Source organism: Colobus angolensis, unplaced genomic scaffold, assembly GCF_000951035.1.
Source record: "Colobus angolensis palliatus isolate OR3802 unplaced genomic scaffold, Cang.pa_1.0 Scaffold158, whole genome shotgun sequence".
In the NCBI taxonomy this organism is placed as follows: Eukaryota; Metazoa; Chordata; class Mammalia; order Primates; family Cercopithecidae; genus Colobus; species Colobus angolensis.
Genome location: NW_012114688.1, coordinates 5,816,586 through 5,835,118, shown reverse-complemented (window position 1 = coordinate 5,835,118; position 18,533 = coordinate 5,816,586). Strand labels below are relative to the sequence as shown.

General features: G+C 37.4%; 1 long non-coding RNA gene across 1 annotated transcript in view; it reads right to left on the bottom strand.

Annotated features, from left to right (window-relative positions):
* Positions 1-741: 741 nt before the first annotated feature.
* The window catches only part of LOC105508106, a 155,540-nt gene continuing 137,748 nt past the window's right edge, over positions 742-18,533 (bottom strand). The window contains exons 3-4 of the long non-coding RNA XR_001001206.1: positions 14,974-15,031; positions 742-1,338 (exon numbers count right to left, since the gene is read on the bottom strand). This is a non-coding gene — a long non-coding RNA (uncharacterized LOC105508106). The remainder of the gene's footprint in view (positions 1,339-14,973; positions 15,032-18,533) is intronic.

Below are 18,533 nucleotides of genomic sequence, written 5' to 3'. Positions count from 1 at the left end.
CTAAAATGCTGATAAGGGGAGTTGTGTGGGTAGTCACTTCCAGGGTACTTGAGGCAAGGTACAAAAACAGAGTAAGAAAAGACTTACTCCCAGCACTTTGGGAGCCCGAGGCAGGCAGATCACCTGAGGTCGGGAGTTTGAGAGCAGCTTGACCAACGTGGAGAAACCACGTCTCTACTAAAAATGCAAAATTAGGTGGGCGTGGTGGCGCATGCCTATAATCCCAGCTACTCAGAAGGCTGAGGCAGGAGAATCGCTTGATCCCGGGAGGCGAGGTTGTGGTGAGCCGAGATCATGCCATTGCACTCCAGCCTGGGCAACAAGAGCAAAAGTCTGTCTCAAAAAAAAAAAAAAAAAAAAAAAAAAAAAAAGACTTCTATATATAGGAGACAAAATGCTATTTGGTATGACAATAAATAACATCAAATCTACCAGAGGAAGGAGAAATTAGATGAAAAACTCTCAGTGCTAAAATAAAAACTTGGTTAAATTGAAAATAGCAATATAGAATTGTTACCTGTTATTTAAAAAGAAAAGTAATATTCTGCCCTATAACTCAGGTGGCTTTATAAGCATGCTGCATCCCCAATTCTCACATAAAATACTAAAATCTCTACTTCTATCCCCTAGATTTGATCTTTATTACTATTTTTTAACAAAAGGGACTAAAGCCCCTTGGGAAGTGTAGCTGATTGCATATTAAAGGCAGTAGAATGCAGGATGAGACTGAAACATCTTATTGAAGTTAGAAGGCAAAGACTTTTATTTTTGGTTTTGTACCTATTTGTACCACTTAGATGTTTATTACTGTGTCTGCATATGTATAAGTGTATAGTAAAAAATAAGTGAATAACAAAATGTAAGTATTGCTTGTTATATAATAAAAGTCCATACTGTATAATAATAATCAGGTTGAAAGCACTGCCACTTTCATGTACTATGCCTTCTCACAGGCCTGCAGGAAGAAACTTACTTAACAGCAACCACAATGGCAAATATTATCAATGACTAGCATATGAAGTGAAAATTCTCTTTCTCTAAACAACTACTAACCACTCATTTAATTGTCCTTTGTCTTACTTCTGATGACCAAAGAAGTGGGAGGTGGGCTTCCTGGGTATCAAGAGCATACCTCCTCCTCCAGTCTTTTCACCTGCACGAGCTTCCTGTTCCTCTGGGATGCACAGACAGTTTGTAGTCTCTGGTATATTCTCAACCACGTTATTACGTCCCTTAGATACTCTTGAAGCTCACACACCGAATATCCATACCTTTGCCCACTAAGAAGATGAAAAACTCTTGATGTTATTTCCATTGGTGAACTCGTGGAAGAGTTTTCTGTTTATAAAAAGAAAATCAGAAGGTGAAAAACTCTTAGTGTTGATATTTCCATTGTTGAACGGGTAAAACAGCTTTCTGTTTTTAAAACAATCATGATTTATTGTAGTTACCTATTTCTTTGGTGTAAATACTCCCATTAGGCTGACTGCAAGCTACCAACAGTTTTACAACTGGCTTCAAAATTCCTAATTAATCAACAAGCATCTCTTATAATGTGAGCTGCCTTCAACATACCAATGGTCCTGCTTTCTTCATTTTGCCTTATCTCAGCCTTTCTGTGTGGCTTTTTACTTGAAAAAAAAAAAATTACATCTGGTTGTCTTGGGAAACATTATTCCATATAAATTGACGGAACCTACTCTCTTTTTTTTTTTGCCACTCCCTAAATTCTACTGTCAGTGTACACACCCATGTTGGTAGCTGAGGCTGAAATTGCCAACCTGGTATTTTCTACTTTTTCAGGACAGTTTTATACATCATATTTACCAGTGTTGATGGAAAGAAAATGAAATAGATGAGAAGAGGAAAGAATAGAAAGGAAAGGGAGATAGGATGAGAGAAAAGGAAAGGAAAGGGAAAGGAAGAAGTATCATTCTATCCTGTCTTTTACAAACTTACTACTTGCCTTGTGTTACAGTCATTTTTGTACACGGGTTATCATTTTTCCAGATGTTAAAAATGCTTTGAGTATTTAATCTGTAGCTCATTTATTTCTATGTCTCCCACAGCACCTAACTAAATGTCTAGCTTATATAATGAGCCTTCGATAAATATTTGTTGAAAAAATAGAATTTTAAAAATGGAGTAAAAGAATTCACAAGTAAAATTGATTACATAGAAAAAGCTTATTTCAATATCAAACCAAATAAATAAGTAATCAACATACTGATTTCCAGATTTCATTTGTTTGCCATCAGTTCTCCACCAAGCAAAGATAAGTTGATATTGCCAACCTGTCATGAGCTTACTCTTAACAGTAGGCATATTGCCTTTGCACATTCCTATAGCAGAGAACATAGATCTGACTGCCTTAAAGGAAATACCTTTGTGCTTCATTCACATAGTCACTCTTAGCTGATAATAGATCCATTCTTTGTTGGAAGACTCATGCTCAGTGTAATTTTTTTTCATCCCGATAAAAAGGGTAGGCCCCATAGACATGTTCAGCATGGTGAATTAGAATTAGGGTGTGTGTGTGCCCATGTGCATGCATGTGTGTGTGTGTGTGTGTGTGTGTGTGTGTGTAAGGGGGGGTCTTAATATGTTGTCAGGTTGTACTTGAACTTTTAGTGTCAAGTAATCCTCCTGCCTCAGCCTCCCAAGTACCTGGGGCTACAAGCACACACTACTGCACTTCGCCATGAATTTGGTTGTGTTACTCCTATCATTAAGGTACTGTTAAGAGCTGTCTATTATTGAAGAGATCAGTTGATTCAGTGCAGACGGTTCAGTGCTAAGTTCCTGGAAATATTTTGCAAATTTAACTCAACTTAAAATTTTAAAAATTGTTAAGTAAAAATAAGCTATACCTTTAGAAAGAGAAGACTAATATAACTTTTTTGTTATTGTTCGCTTGCTTAATGTAGCAAGTATAAATCTTAAGCAAAATTGCATTTCATTATTGTCTATAAATCATTTAATTTCAATTCTGAGTAGCTAGTCCCATCAACTTAGTGAGAAATTCAACCTCAGTTATTTCTAGGCTTTCTCCCACCTTCAGGTTTGTGCTGAGGTTCTGCGTTTTACTCCATATCTAAGCATTAGGACATTGATCATTAGCAGTATGTGTCCACATTGGCAAAAGCTGAATTTTGCTGCAGCCATGTGATATCATCAGATTCACTGGTGTGCCATTTCCATGCCATGCTTTGTGCTTCAAGAGGATCTTGAACAAGGCTGAGAACCCAAGGTTGGCGTCTAAGCTACCTAGTTCACTATGTAAATATGCCCCTTGATGTCCTGCCACACTTTTGAGTGCTTCCAGGGAAGAAGTAAAAGTCCCTTCTGTTCAAGGACAGGCAGACCTGTCCCTTACCCCCAACCTGGAGAAAGCTCTTTTTCTCCTTTGAAACCTTCTGTCTTTCTTGCTTTCACACAGGGATACCAATTTCCTCTCTCTTCAAATTCTATTATCCTCAATGGGCAAACAGAAGCCAGAAAATCCTGCCAAAAACCTTTCATCTGGTAAGGAAGTAGGGAACTTGTTATGAGCTCGAATGAAGGACAGAGGAGGTGGAAAATTCAAGAAGAAAAATTAACAACTCATAATTTCAATTAATATTTTAAAAAACTATCTTTCAAATATCTGCCTTCTGCTTGGGAAGATCTGTATTTATGGATCTCATTCTTTCAAACTAGGTGGTCTAGCTCTCCTACCCTCTGATTACATCCCTCAACATACTAGCTTAGGTATATTTCTGTTCTTTCTGTCTACTAGCTTTTTGCCCAACAAAGATAACATTTTGCTTAAATAAAGTAGGTAACTGCCTAAGTAACATAACTTAAAGGATACTAGAAAGGCTCATTTCCATTCAAAGATCCTTGTTTCTCTGTTATGAGGTGACTTTGATGCCACCACTAGAAAACTGATGCTTTGGATTAAGGCATACCTACAGTGTACATAAAAATAATCCATGGATTCAACTACTCATTTAACAAACATTTATTAAATATATACATATGTCAGGCACTGTGCTAGGCACAAGATATACCACAACAAATAAGCATACATGGTTCTCCCTCTCTTGAAGTTTATAGTTTGTTCATGAAGAGAGACATGTGAGTACTTATTTCTGAAATGATTAATTAATTATAATTATAAGTGTCATGAAAAAGAAGTGAAGGTGAGTATGAGAATATATAACAGGGGAACTTTCCTGAGAAAGCAGCATTAAGGCTAAAATCTAGAATTACATGGAAAGGAAGAGAAGAGAGTTTTAAAGCAGAGAAAACAGCATGTCTGGAGGTCTTGGAATAAGCAGAATATTGTTTAAAAATTTTAAAACAAAACAAACTAAAACATTGAAGAAGACTCAGATGGCTGAAGCCTAGGGATAGAGGAGAATGCCTTAAGATGAGGTCAAAAGGTGACCCAGGAGCTAGAATACTCAGGGCTATATAAACCATAAGGAAGGTTTTGGTCTTGATCCAACCCCTAACCCCCAAATGTCTTAAGCAGAGGAATACATGATCAGGTTTCTATTTAACAATTCTGGCTGCTGTGCGGAGGAAGTCAAAAACTGAATATGTAAAACATTATGTCATTATCAGCTATTAGCATTCTAGTCTCTTACATTCTTTCCAACTAGCTGTTGATATAAGAGTGTGTCATGAAAGCCCTCAGACAGGACCCTCACAGTTCCACATCCTCGCTGAACTGTAGCATTCACTATAACCCCCACCCCCACACTCCTGTTCTCATAGTCTTTTACTTAAAAATGTCTCTACTCGGCATGTCAGTTCCATCACCAGGATCCCCATTTTAATTACCTGGAAGTCTATAATTCCTCACATCTTGGATATTTAAGCTTCATCTCACTGTTACCATTCATGCCTTGTGACCGTGGACTGGAGTAGTCCTGCCCTTGAACTCCAGTCTAGGGGATGAAGTTTCGTTATCTGACAACAGGTTCACCTGATAATGCCTATTCTAATATTTCTGGTATTAGGGATTGTGTCAACACTCCCTAAACTCTACTTTTTTTCCATCCTTACTGATGTTCCCCCTAATTCAAACCACTATCATTTCTCACCTTAATCATTTCAACATTCTATTAATGCGTTTTCCTTTTTGAAGTCTTTCTCCGAGGCTTTGGTCCACACTGAGGCAAGAAAGATCTTTCTAGACCAAAAATTTTGCCTTGTCATTCTCTTGCTTAAAACTCTTCTATAGTCTCACATTTTTTAATAGGCAAACTGAAAACTCCTCATATATCATACAAGGTCCTTCATAACTAAACTCCATTCAGTTTTTTGTTGTTGTTGTTGTTGTTTTGGGTTTTTTTTTGTTTGTTTGTTTTGTTTTTTTCAGACAGGGTCTCATTCTGTCACCCAGGCTGTAATGCACTGGGGTGATCATGGCTCACTGCAGCCTGGAACTCCTGAGCTCTCGTGATCCTCTCATGTCAGCCTCCTGGAGTAGCTGAGACTACTCAGATTGAGTCATTGTTCCTGGCCCCCATTCACCTTTTCGGTCTTGTCTGACATACTCTTCCTTTGTACTTTATGCTCCAGTCATTTTATTTAAGGACCTGATTAGGTGCTGCACTAGCTGGGGTGCTCACCTTATTGGAGCACTTTAGAAATATCAGCCTTGCTAACTTGGCTCTCCAACTCCTCGGTTTTTGTTGTTGTTGTTGTTGTTTGTTTGTTTGTTTTTGAGACGGAATCTTGCCTGTCACCCAGGTTGGAGTGAAATGGCACAATCTTGGCTTACTGCAACCTCTGCCTCCCAGGTTCAAGCAATTCTCTTGCGTCAGCCTCCCGAGTAGCTGGGATTACATGCGTCCACCACCATGCCCAGCTAAGTTTTGTATTTTTAGTAGAGATGTGGTTTTATCATGTTGGCCAGTCTGGTCTTGAACTCTTGACCTCATGATCTGCCCATCTCGGCTTCCCAAAGTGCTTTGAGAATTACAGCCATAAGCCACCATGCCTGGCCCAAATCCTCATTTAATGCAAAATGTACACTGGTGTTGCTTCTGGAAAAGGAGTCAGCATTATCAAATGTAAATAAAAATATTCTCCCATCCCCTACACAAATTGATTTCTTAAGTATTTCTGCAAAATATATTTTGACTAACAGCTGAAAGTTGGCAGCAAGCTAAATTTCTAAACCCAAATAGTATGTGGCATAGTGCTATTTATCAGGAATGAGTCGTTTATTTTATTATCTAAATTTTGCATTTTTAGTACACCTCCCAAGAAGTTCTCTGGCTCAAAACACACACAAACCGAAGAAAGAGAAGAAAACAGGGAACGTTTTGCTAAATAATTCCACAAAATTGACTCTGCTTTGACCCAGTGAAGTGAATTACTAGGTGAATGTGTTTTGCATATAATTTTTCTTAATAGAAAAATCAATTTCTCCCTGGCCCCAAGAAATAAATATTGAATAAATAGTTTTTAAAATATCCTTTTTAAGGGGTGACAAAATGTTAGCTTGCCTTGCGGGCCCTCATTCTTAGCGTGCTCACTCAAGCCCCTGTGCTTTTTCATACATATTTTCCTCTCCATGAAACAAGATACATTTCCCTCTTGCTATTGCCTATTCAGCTTAAATAATACTCCTTTAAGGAGACCTTCCATCACTCATATATCAGGTAGGTTCCTCTCTATACTATTCTATCTTTCTATACTTCTCCTATCATTGTATTGTGTATATGTTCTGTTTGTTGTATATTTGCTATATTTGATGGTGTATCTGTTCTACTTGATTGTATATTTACTCTGTTTTGTTCTGTTCTTCTAGACTTTAAGCTTCTGCCGCAGGAAATTCTGCCTCTGTTTGCTTATATATCCCAGACACCTAGACCAGTGCCTGGAACATAGAAGTTCCTTAATAAATATTTGATGAATAAAAATGAATAAATGAATGAATAAATATGTGAGTAAAAACTACTCCATGTTAGAGCTCTCTGACTCTGCTTGAACTGCCCCTTGTTATTTATCACCATGGCCACCTGTTACCATATTATGCTTGAAACTTATGTCTGTGAACTGAATTAATGCCAGATTCCATTACAGATGCTGTCACACATTCCCAGGCACATGACAGTTGTAAACAATGAGATAGAAAAAGTAAATGCTAAGGCAATAGACACCATGAATTAATTTTCTCCTTTATACATTTTGTTTATGGCTAAACCTCCCACATTTCTCTCCAGTTTTCATAGGGAGTCCTTAAGGCACTGGCAAACAATTCAATTAATGGAGCCTCAGCTCTGCAACTCCCTAAGGGCCATAGCTGGCAGGGCTCCAGTGAATTCAAAGCTACAAATAATGTCAGGCTAAGTTAGGTGCCTGGGAAATTGTTGGTATATTAAAAAATAAAGAAAGTTTGCTCTTGGCTGAAACAATCACTCCAGAGTTGCAACAAGTGTTTACTATATGGCAAGCATTGTGTCGTCTCCTACGAACACTATTTAATTTAATAAACCCAAAAATCTTAAAGGTAGGTGCAACTATTCTATACCCATTCTACATACAAGAAAAGTGAGGCTCAGGGAAGTTTAATAAATTGTCTAAAGTCATCTGATTAGGGAATGGCTGAGCCAGAAACTCAAATGGATCAAACTCCACAATACAATACTTTTTAAGACAGCGTGTGTCCTTTTCCCAAAAATATCAACTTTTAGAAGAAACTCAAGCTAGTTTCAAAAACGAAAACAAATTAAAAAGAAACATAATTAATCTTTCAGTTCATAATGCTATAATTCTTCATTTTGGGTTTTTTCAAACAGCTGTTGCATGCTGCACTTTTGTGCTAAATTTTTTTTTTAAAAACAGAAAAATGTCTCATTCTATTTACATCTAAAATTAATTAAGAATGATTAGGGGCCAAGGGCAGTGCCTCACACCTGTAATCCCAGCACTTTGGAAGGTCGAGGCGGGCGGATCACCAGGTCAGGAGATCCAGACCACCCTGGCTAACACGGTGAAACCCCGTCTCTATTAAAAATACGAAAAAATTAGCTGGGCATCTTGGTGGGCGCCTGTAGTTCCAGCTCCTCCGGAGGCTGAGGGAGGAGAATGGCATGAACCAGGGAGGCGGAGTTCGCAGTGAGTCGAGATTGCGCCACTGCACTCCAACCTGGGCGACAGAGCGAGACACCGTCTCAAAAAAAAAAAAAAAAAAAAGCTTAGGAAGCATTAGGAAAATCTAAGCAAATAAGCAAATGACTTTGAATGCATTCTATATATATGAAACCCAATTGAAAGATCTTGCCACCATTTTGGAAAGAAATGCACAAAAAAATGCCCAATTATATTATCACTCATAATAGTTTTCCTAAGGCGTTTATAATATTACGGTTATGCATAAACAGTCCATTAATTACGGACGATTTCTAGGTGAAATTGGTTTAAGAGAAAAATAAATTTAGAAGATGCTGGAAATAATACTGACTAGCAGAAAGAATTATCACCCTGGGAGGGGGAAAGAAAGACGGTGACTGAAAGAAAATGAATTATGGGCCTGGCTTGGTGGCTCACGCCTGTAATCCCAGCACTTTGGGAGGCCGAGGCGGGTGGATCATGGGGTCAGGAGATCGAGACCATCCTGGCTAACAGGGTGAAACCCCGTCTCCACTAAAAATACAAAAAATTAGCTGGGCATGGTGGCGGGTGCCTGTAGTTTCAGCTACTAGGGAGGCCGAGGCAGGAGAATGGAGTGAACCCGCGAGGCGGAGCTTGCAGTGAGCTGAGATTGGGCCACTGCACTCCAGCCTGGGTGACAGAGCGAGACTCCGTCTCCAAAAATAAATAATAAAAATAAAAATAAACAAATTATGGTTGCCCTTCCTTCTGAAGACCTTGGAGAAGGATGTGGGGGCAACTATGTTTTGGAGGAAGTAAGCATAAAATATGTTCTATGTTGACATAGCAACCTGCCACAGGAAACAAAGCCAGTGAAGGTGGTGTTGATAAAACTAACATTTCTTGAGCAGGTGTATATGCCAGAGTCTGCGCTAGACTCTGCATGGCTCTTTACTAACTGAAAAAGAAGAATTCGAAATAAAAGACACAGTATTGCAGATCAAAACTACTGTCATTTTAATACGGGAGAAAAAAGTTAAAAATCATTTGGAATTTTGCAACCATAAAACAAGAAAATTTTGTGAACTGACTAGATTTCCAACATTCACATAGGATCATGAGAAATTGGAAAAAGTATATACCTTTGTTCTGACATCAAGGGCTATATAATTTATGAGGGAGTTAAATCTGACAAGTGAGCATAAAATATAGTAATAGTTCAGAGAAAGGAAACATTTATATAGCTTTTTGTGGTCAAATGAGACAGGCAGCATTTGATCTGTACCTTAAAAGAAGTAGTAGAATTCGATGAATTTCTGTAGACCAAAGGCATAACATGAGCAAAGTAACACCAGGTGAACTTGAATGTGACTTATTACAAACTGTAAGATTTGCCTGATCAGAATTAAGTACATGTTCTGGGGAAAAGTGGGAAAGAGTAGACCCACAAATTGGAATGAGATTATGGCAAGCCTTAAAACAGTTTGTTAAATTGAAATGTAAGGTACTTGAAGACCAGTTGATCTTTGCAGTCTCTGTCACTCTGCCTATCACACCAAAATCCAATGTGTAGCTGCCCACCCAGACACTGTTCTGTCGACATTCACCCTAGTTCCCAATAGCTTCATGTATAATTGCTGTTTAACAACCCCAACTAGAATTTTAAACAGGTACAGAGGAATTCCACATCTGCTATGTGGGGGGAAAAAAGTTGCCCTGAAGGAAGTTTCCCTTCCTAAGAATAGCATCCCTCTGCATGCTATCAAGCTCCTCAATGCAAAGCAGAAGCTTCCCAGGCCCTTGGTTCCTGATTCCTAGGGGAAGGCACGGGCTGCATTCCGTGTAGAGAGCACAGATGGTTAACACGAACAGTGGGTTTCATCAGCCTGCAATGTAAGATGTAACCTGGTAAGCACAGCTCACCCATAAATCCAGCCATGGCTATCATAATCCCCCCCAGAGAGTCTCTGTAAATAGTGTTCTGTACAGGCAAAGCAGTTTTCTTCCTCACATTTAGTGCGGGGTGGAGGGCACCTTCTTCCAAAGGCAGAATAATGTGAATGTGAAAGGCCAGATTCCAGTATAACTCGGCACCCTTCCTGCCAACACAGCAAGCCGCCTCTGTCAAATGTGCTGTCTCACGTCAACAGTAGTAATTATGTGGGAAAAGGTGCTCCTTGTAGCTACCCTGGGCGGCTGTAGTAAAAGATACTGAAAACATGAGCACTGTTAGGCAGTGAATTTGTCACGCTAAGTAGGACAATGCCTAATGGTGATAAGAAAATGAAGCAAACACCTGACATTAAATCTCTTTTATGGCATTTTCATAGAAATTGCAGGCACACCTATATAATCCCTAACCACAGGAAGGAATGTGAAAAGAAAAATGTAGTCTTTAGTGACATGGATTTTCTTAGCTGGATGCACATTTGGGATCATTAATAACAACTCTCTTCCAGGTGAAGAAATTGAGACCTAGAAAAGTTAAGAGATTTGCCCCAAGCTCATATAGCTTTTAGAGGCAGAGCACAACTATTTGGACGATGTCCCAAATGTATCACTTTTTTCCAGTGATGCCATATGCTAGTAACAGCTAAGATTTGCAGTCCACAAAACAATAGGATATATATTATCATGTTTCATCTTTACTGCAACCCTGTGAGGGTAGTATTATTATCCCCTTCACACAGATCCAAAATCCAAGGCTCAGAGAGATTAACTTACATGCCAAAATAGCTCATGGAAAAGGTTGGGCTCACACCTACATCTTTGGCTGAAGAGTTGGAGTTGGTACGCAGTACCATGTTGCCTATCTTGCAGATAGAACCACACAGAAACCTCCTGTTTCCCCCATTGCATCGATACAGGAGAATGTAGCTATTGAAAAGAAGCAATTATCAACTACTTCATTCAACAAGCAGGTATTGAGGACCTACTGTATGACAGACAATAATCTAGGTCCCAGAGACACAGCAGTAAGAATAATAGACAAAGACACTGCCCTCATGGTGACAGACAGGGAACAAAAGCAAAACATACAGGTGCAGGTCGTAATAAGTGCAGTGTTTCCTCAGAGCAAAGTACCTCTGCCGTGCTGGCTTTCCACAGCCTACAACTGTGGTTCCTTCTTAAGGCTTCTCTCTCCATTCTCAACACCTTCCTCAGAGAATCAACTTGTCAACACCACATATGTTATACGTTAAATTTACTCTGAAAATGACCTGATGAAGTTAACACTACTTTTTTCATTTTTCAGATGAACAATCAAGGTGTAGGAAGATTGATTAGGTATGCCCTAATCACACGGGGATAGTCTGTCCTTACAAAGCAATATTCTAAGTGACTAGCTAATCAATAAAATTAATGGGTAAAATCTATATTTTTACATGATGTTGCATTATCAAGACAGCAACAGTCAGAATGTATGTATAAACTTTGCAAAGAAGTTCATTGCTTATAAATTTTTGCACATTCAATATCATAATGCTAAGGAAACAAGAAAAAATACGAGTTCTCATCATTTTCAGAAAAATTGTGTAGCTGTATGTTTTTTAAAAATTTAAAGTTTATAATGACTTAAGTCTGGTTAGGATGGAAAATAAAGTAGATGACAACCTGTGTATTTGGGGTTCTTTTCCTGAGAATATTGTTATGTTTATTCTTCCCCTCAAAATAGAAGTACAGGTTATGACAGGCATGTTTATTGTTAAATAATAAAAAATAGATTGTATTTAAATTACACAACAGATTTTAGATAATTTGATGCTGATCCACATGATGTGGCTAGAGAAATGTTTTGACATCTAGTGCTATCAAATTTTATTTCCCTAAATAGATTAATAATTGTTAATAATAGTTCTGGTAATGCAATTTTAGATCTTGTTTAATCTTCACAACTACAAGATGAGAATTATGATTCTCATTTTACATATGAGGTAACTTGGGCTCAGAGAAGTAAAATAAATTCCCAGTTGACAGGGTCAGCATTTAAATGCAGGTGGATCTCTCCCCAAAGCTTGTGCTCTTAAACACTCCAGGGCTTTTTATGTGTCTCACTCTTACTATCAGAACCCAACCCTTACACAGAGTCTGACTTTCTTCATCACCGAGCAGTGCCAGGGGGTGTCCAAGACTAGACACAGACTAGTTTATCTTACAAATGAACAATAATACTGGATATTCAGCAAAAGGCACTCTCAGAAGAGATAAATTACTTAGACCCTCACTTTGACAACTCAAAAACATTTCAAGTATTAAACGTATTCTACCACTCATAAAAACGAAGATGAATCATATTCTTGACTTCATATTAAAGTTAAAGATTCTTTTTTGCATGATTTGTTCTAAATTAATATGCCAATGATTCACAGCCCCTTATAATATCACTTTTGGCCTACCATTTTTTATCAATGTGTTATGATAGAAATTGTCTCTTCAGGTTAAGACACATTCATCTGGAGGAATGTTATTATGGTCTGCATAAATAGCACTCAGTTATTTTTAAAGAATTATTTTTTCCATCTGTATAAATATACTGTTGGTTATCTTGAAACTGGGGACATTACCTACCAGAATTCCTAGCTGTAGGGGACTTATTTAGCCCCCATTCATGACCCTTTATTAATTGATCTGGATCTATTTTACCTCTTTAACAAGTTTTGTCTGACTATTGCCTGACTGTTGTTTTAGTCACGCAAAAAATTATAAGCCAAGATTTTAAAAAAATACTGTACAGATTGCACACCGGGAAGCTGGCAGTGTTTCACACCATGTTCATTCTCTGCAGCACAAATCGTCACCACAATAAAGAGCCTAAAACAAAAGCCAAATGCTGCATAAGGAGTACTTTTCCTTCTGAAAAAATTCCAAAATTGGGGAGCATCCTTTCCTCTGGATGCACATGCATAATTTCCATTATTGTTAATGGGAGCTATACATGCATAACACCTATTACTGCTAATGGGAGCTAAGTGCACACACAAGGGTAGAATACAGTGAAATCTGTCTTAGAAAATCACCCAAGAGACTAGCAAAAATCAGTTGCCTGGTAGAGAATGGTTTTAAATTAAAAGCAGAACAGAACTGAGGTTGAAACCACAGGGGAACTATTTAAACTTCAAAGAGCAGTGGGAATTGGCTTCTCTTTTTCTTGCTCTATTCTAGTATCTTGTTTTCCTCACCCATATTCTTGATGAGAACCAATGACCTTGTGATCTCCTAAAGAGATGATCTGGAAATGAATTTCACACCTCCATTGATTCAAATGGTAGGCTTGGGGATCCTTTGGTGGGGGAAGGAATACAACTATTAGATGATTACATCACACCACATGCAAAATACAAGTCACATGGTAGCTCTAATGACAGTTAATGAACCAGGATGAAAACAGTAAAGCCATATTATTATGACAATTTATATCTATCACTCATTAATCCTTAAAAACATCTGTTCTATTATAATGTTATCGTAAAGATCAATGAAAAATAAACTGGAAAGTGATTTCCATCCACCCAAGTGGCCTTCTGCATTTTTTTTTCAGCAATTCAGGGCATTGGAAACACAAGCTATTCCTACAATATCTTAAAATAATAGGATTCTGTCCTAGTCCAGTCCCTTCATTTTGCAGGTAAGGAAATTGCAGAGAAATTAAGAGGCTGTTTTTTTTTTGTTTTTTTTTTTTAACCAAAGTCACAAAATACTAAAGGGAGATCTTAAATCTGGACTGCAGAATTTTTCTGACTCCAGATCCAGTGGTTTAATGTTCAAAAGCACAGACTCCCAAAGACTTTCATCTTTGTTGGCTTTGCACTGGTCTCTGGGGACCAAATGCACAGATGGGTGGGTGAGTTGTAAACTCCAAAAGGGGCCATTCTGGAACTCTGGAGAGTTGGGTACTGAATGTTCTGCATGTTACTCAAGTAAGTGCATGCTCCAGTTATTTCTGAAAAGAGTTTTAAATACAAATCTCAACAAATGTTTTAAAGCGGCAGAAACAAAAAGGCAGTATTACCTCAGTCTAGAAAACAGGAATGGAAATACTGTGCTTAAGAAGACTTTTCTGTTCCATCTCCCACTTCCCAGTTATCCTTCTTAGACTGTAGTTATAAAAGTACCAGCAATAAAGTCAGTCTTGTATCATCTGTGTCACATACGTGACATATGTTATTTTTGTTATGCTTTATACATGGATGTTTCTAGTTGGCTTTGTTTTGGACTCACCCAAAAATGGGCAGGGGCAGACAAAAATAACGTTGGACATTGGTTATTGTTTGCAAGAACCGTTAATATATAAAAGCCCATGTTACTTTTCCTTACTCTTTTTCCATGGAAGTGGTTCTTTGTTGCCTTGGCTGCCAGATTCCTGTCCCTCATAGGCTTGAAAGGAAAGGAAAGACAAAGAATGGGGGATGGAGAATGTAGTGAGAAAAAAGGAAGAGACAGAAAGCAAAGAAATAGAGAGAAGGAGAGGAGAGTAGAAGAAGAAAAAAAGAGCAGAGAAAAAGGCACCATAATGCTTTGGATGGCACAGCATAAAACTGGTGTTTTGGAGTCAAAAGAGCAATAATTTTAGAGCCTGAATAACAGAGTTTTATGATCAGCTCAGCCTTTATACTCTATGTGATATTAAATTAAATAAATTTGTGACGTCTCAGTTTCCCCATTTGTCAAAGGAGAATAGAATATTCATTCTACTTCACAGTGTCGTATTAGAAAAAGTAAGCATGAAAATACTTTATAAACCATAAGTAAGTGTAATATAGGAATCCTATGATTATGATGGCTTATAAAAGCAAATGTTCAGAGACAAAAAGTCACACAAAAGGGGCTGCCTTTGTCCAAGTATCAGAGCACATTTTTATGGCATCTGAACATTACCCTAATTTTCAGTGAACATCTTCATCCCATTTCCATCTTTATATTATAGAAAAGCCACCTAATGAAGAGCAAAAACTTGGTTTAAAAAAACTATATATATATTTATCAGTTTACCCTACAAGGCCCATGGCACATACTTCGACATAACTCTTTCAAAAGGCCCTTGACTAAGAGCAAGGTGGCCTTGGATTGGATTAGAAGTCATTTCTGTTGACTCCACAGAAAACTCCAAGGAACAAGACCACAGGCAGGGGGGTACCCAGAGGCCCATGACTCAGCACAGTGGTTGAAGAGCTGTTCTGAAGGTGGCTAATACTCACTGTCTCTCCTCAGCTATTTTCAGAAAAAGAAACAGAACCCTAATGCGTTCTCTGAAGTTCTGAAATATGTGTTTTTGTTATTTTTATATATCACAAACTAGACTTTATTAAACTTCATTGGTGTACATGACATGATATTTTTTGTCTATTCATTTTTTTCTTGCAGCAAACTGCAATCTCTTTGAGGGCAACTACTACGTTGTTGTTGCTGTTAATCTGCAGCCAAGCGCGGTATAAGTCATAAAGTAGAACTCAATTAATATTTATATGATTTATTTATATGTGTATTTATTCACATATTTCAATAAATTAAACATCACATAGACAGAAGTCATTTCATACAGGCACAGACTAGTTTATATATTAAAATAGTTGTATAATTGATCATTTGCATAATTAATTAATTCATCTGAGTATAAACAAGTGCTCACTAAGTCAACTAGGAAGAACAATTAATTCTATAACAAGCATGAAGTCATACCAAATAGTGCTAGAACTCCTAATAATGATGTTTATAAAATCTGTTTTGTTGTAGCTCTTAAAAAAGACAAAGGAACAATGGTTTAGCCTTCAGACATATATTTGACAACGATGTCTTCTATCAGGATATGTTGATAGTCATTTCGTTTCTAAGAAATATTGTTTCTTACAACTTGATTTAGTGGTTTCTTTTCTTTGATTTGGAGTACACATGTTTCCTTTAATTAATATTACCATTGTATAAACTATGCAACTTCTATTTATTCATCTACTTTAGAGACTTAAGAATAATTTTACTTTTTTCTTGCAGGAAGATGGCACTATTGCTTCACTCTTAACTTATCATGGTATAGTGAAGAAAACACTAGTTAAAAATCAATAGACTTGGGTTTTGGTTCCCAAAACCAAATATTTTGTCAACGTGTGACTTGAAAAGTTACTAATCTTTTAGTAGAAATTTTGCTAATCTTACTGACCCTCCATTACTTATCTGTAAATGTTTTTTGCAATAATTGCACCAGATAATGTCTGATAGAATATTGTCTATACACTGCAAAGCACCATAAAAAGGTTCATAGTGATAGTTATAACAATAGATACCATTTGTTTAACAGCTATGGAAAGTTAGGAATTGAGCACTCAATATTATTAATCTTTACAATGATTATGCAATATAGGTGTTATTATTCTCATTTACTGGATGAGGAAAATGAGGCTTGGGAAGATTAATTAGGTAACTTACCTGTGATCAAACAGGGATGAAAGAAAAGAGCCAGAATTTCAAACCTAAATTGGCTGATTCAGATATTAAAAAAGAAATATGCTACTGGATTTGGGATGAGTTATTCACAGGAACTTGGAGTCAGTTTGCTTTCATTTGTGCCTCTCTCTTTTTTCATTTCCCTTTTCAATGTACTCTCTAACATCCTTCATTTTTCTAATTTTGGAGGGCCCAGCTGGTGCTAATCTGCATTACATTGTTTCTTATCTTTTTGGGTTTACCTTCACTTTTTCTCATCTGATATATAGAATTTAAGTAATGCTGATGATCATCTGATCCACTTTAGTTTTACTAGATATTAAAGAGGATACACAGAGATAGAAGCAATATCTTAGAAGACAAGAGGTCAGGAGACTTCAGATCCTTGAGCAAAATTTTCCAAGTATTTTTGGGTAGACACCATATGACATAAAATGACAAAAGGCCACAATAAGAAGATAAGATTACTGGTTGGTTTTTTTTTTTTTTTTTTATTATTATACTTTAAGTTCTAGGGTACATGTGCATAGCGTGCAGGTTTGTTACATATGTATACTTGTGCCATGTTGGTGTGCTGCACCCATCAACTCGTCAGCACCCATCAATTCATCATTTATATCAGGTATAACTCCCCAATGCAATCCCTCCCCCCTCCCCCCTCCCCATGATAGGCCCCAGTATGTGATGTTCCCCTTCCCGAGTCCAAGTGATCTCATTGTTCAGTTCCCACCTATGAGTGAGAACCTGCGGTGTTTGGTTTTCTCTTCTTGTGATAGTTTGCTAAGAATGATGGTTTCCAGCTGCATCCATGTCCCTACAAAGGACGCAAACTCATCCTTTTTTATGGCTGCATAGTATTCCATGGTGTATTTTTTAAAGACAAACATTTTCAAGCTGAGAATATATGTCACATTTTCAAATTACTTTCCCCAGATCTTTTGATACTGTCCCCATGATTTGTCATGTGATGTGGGTTAGTATGGTTTTGGGAAATAAGCTGATGTGTAAAAAGAAAGAAATGGTTTCAGTGGGAAAGGAGGAGTTTTAAACTATATAAATCTTTATTAACATTTCCTCCTTGAAAAGGGGCCTTTAAAATGGCAATATCTAGTGAACAGTAACATTATCAATGGGGCAAACTGACATAATCCATGTCTCTTGCTATAATATACATTGAAGGCTGTAACATCATCTATGTAATATTAACTAATTATGAAGAAACAATCAGCCAAATCTAAATTGAAGGTCATTCTATAGAAAAACTGGTCTTGACTCTTCAAATATCGTAATGTCATGAAAGCACCCTCCAGCCTCCTAAAAGGGCAAAGGACTGAATTAAAATATACTAAAGACTAAAAGAGACATGCAACTATAGTCAGTACATTATTTCAGTAGAGAGGTTCTTCCAAAAAATTAAAAATAGAAATACCAAATGATCCAGCAATCTCACTTCTGGGTATATATTCAAAGGAAACAAAATCACTATCTCAACAAAATAGCTACCCAAATACCCAAAGGAAAAGAAGCCATTATATGAAAAAACTCATGCACATGCATGTTTATAGTAGCATAATCCACAATTGCAAAAATGTGGAACCAACCTAAGTGCCCATCAACCAAAGACTGGATAAAGAAAATGTGGTATAAATATACCATGGAATACTACTTTGCCATAAGATGGAACTAAATAATGGCCTTTACAGCAACTTGGATGGAATTGAAGACCATTATTCTAAGTGAAGTAACTTAGGAATGGAAAATCAAATATTGTATGTTCTCACTTATAAGTGGAAGCTAAACTACGAGGATGCAAAGGCGTGAGAATGATAGAATGGACTTTGGGGACTCAGGGGGAAAAGTGGGAAGTGGAGAGTGAGGATTAAGACTACATATTGGGGTTTTGATTTGCATTTCTCTGATGGCCAGCGATGATGAGCATTTTTTCATGTGTCTGTTGGCTGTATGAATGTCTTCTTTTGAGAAATGTCTGTTCATATCCT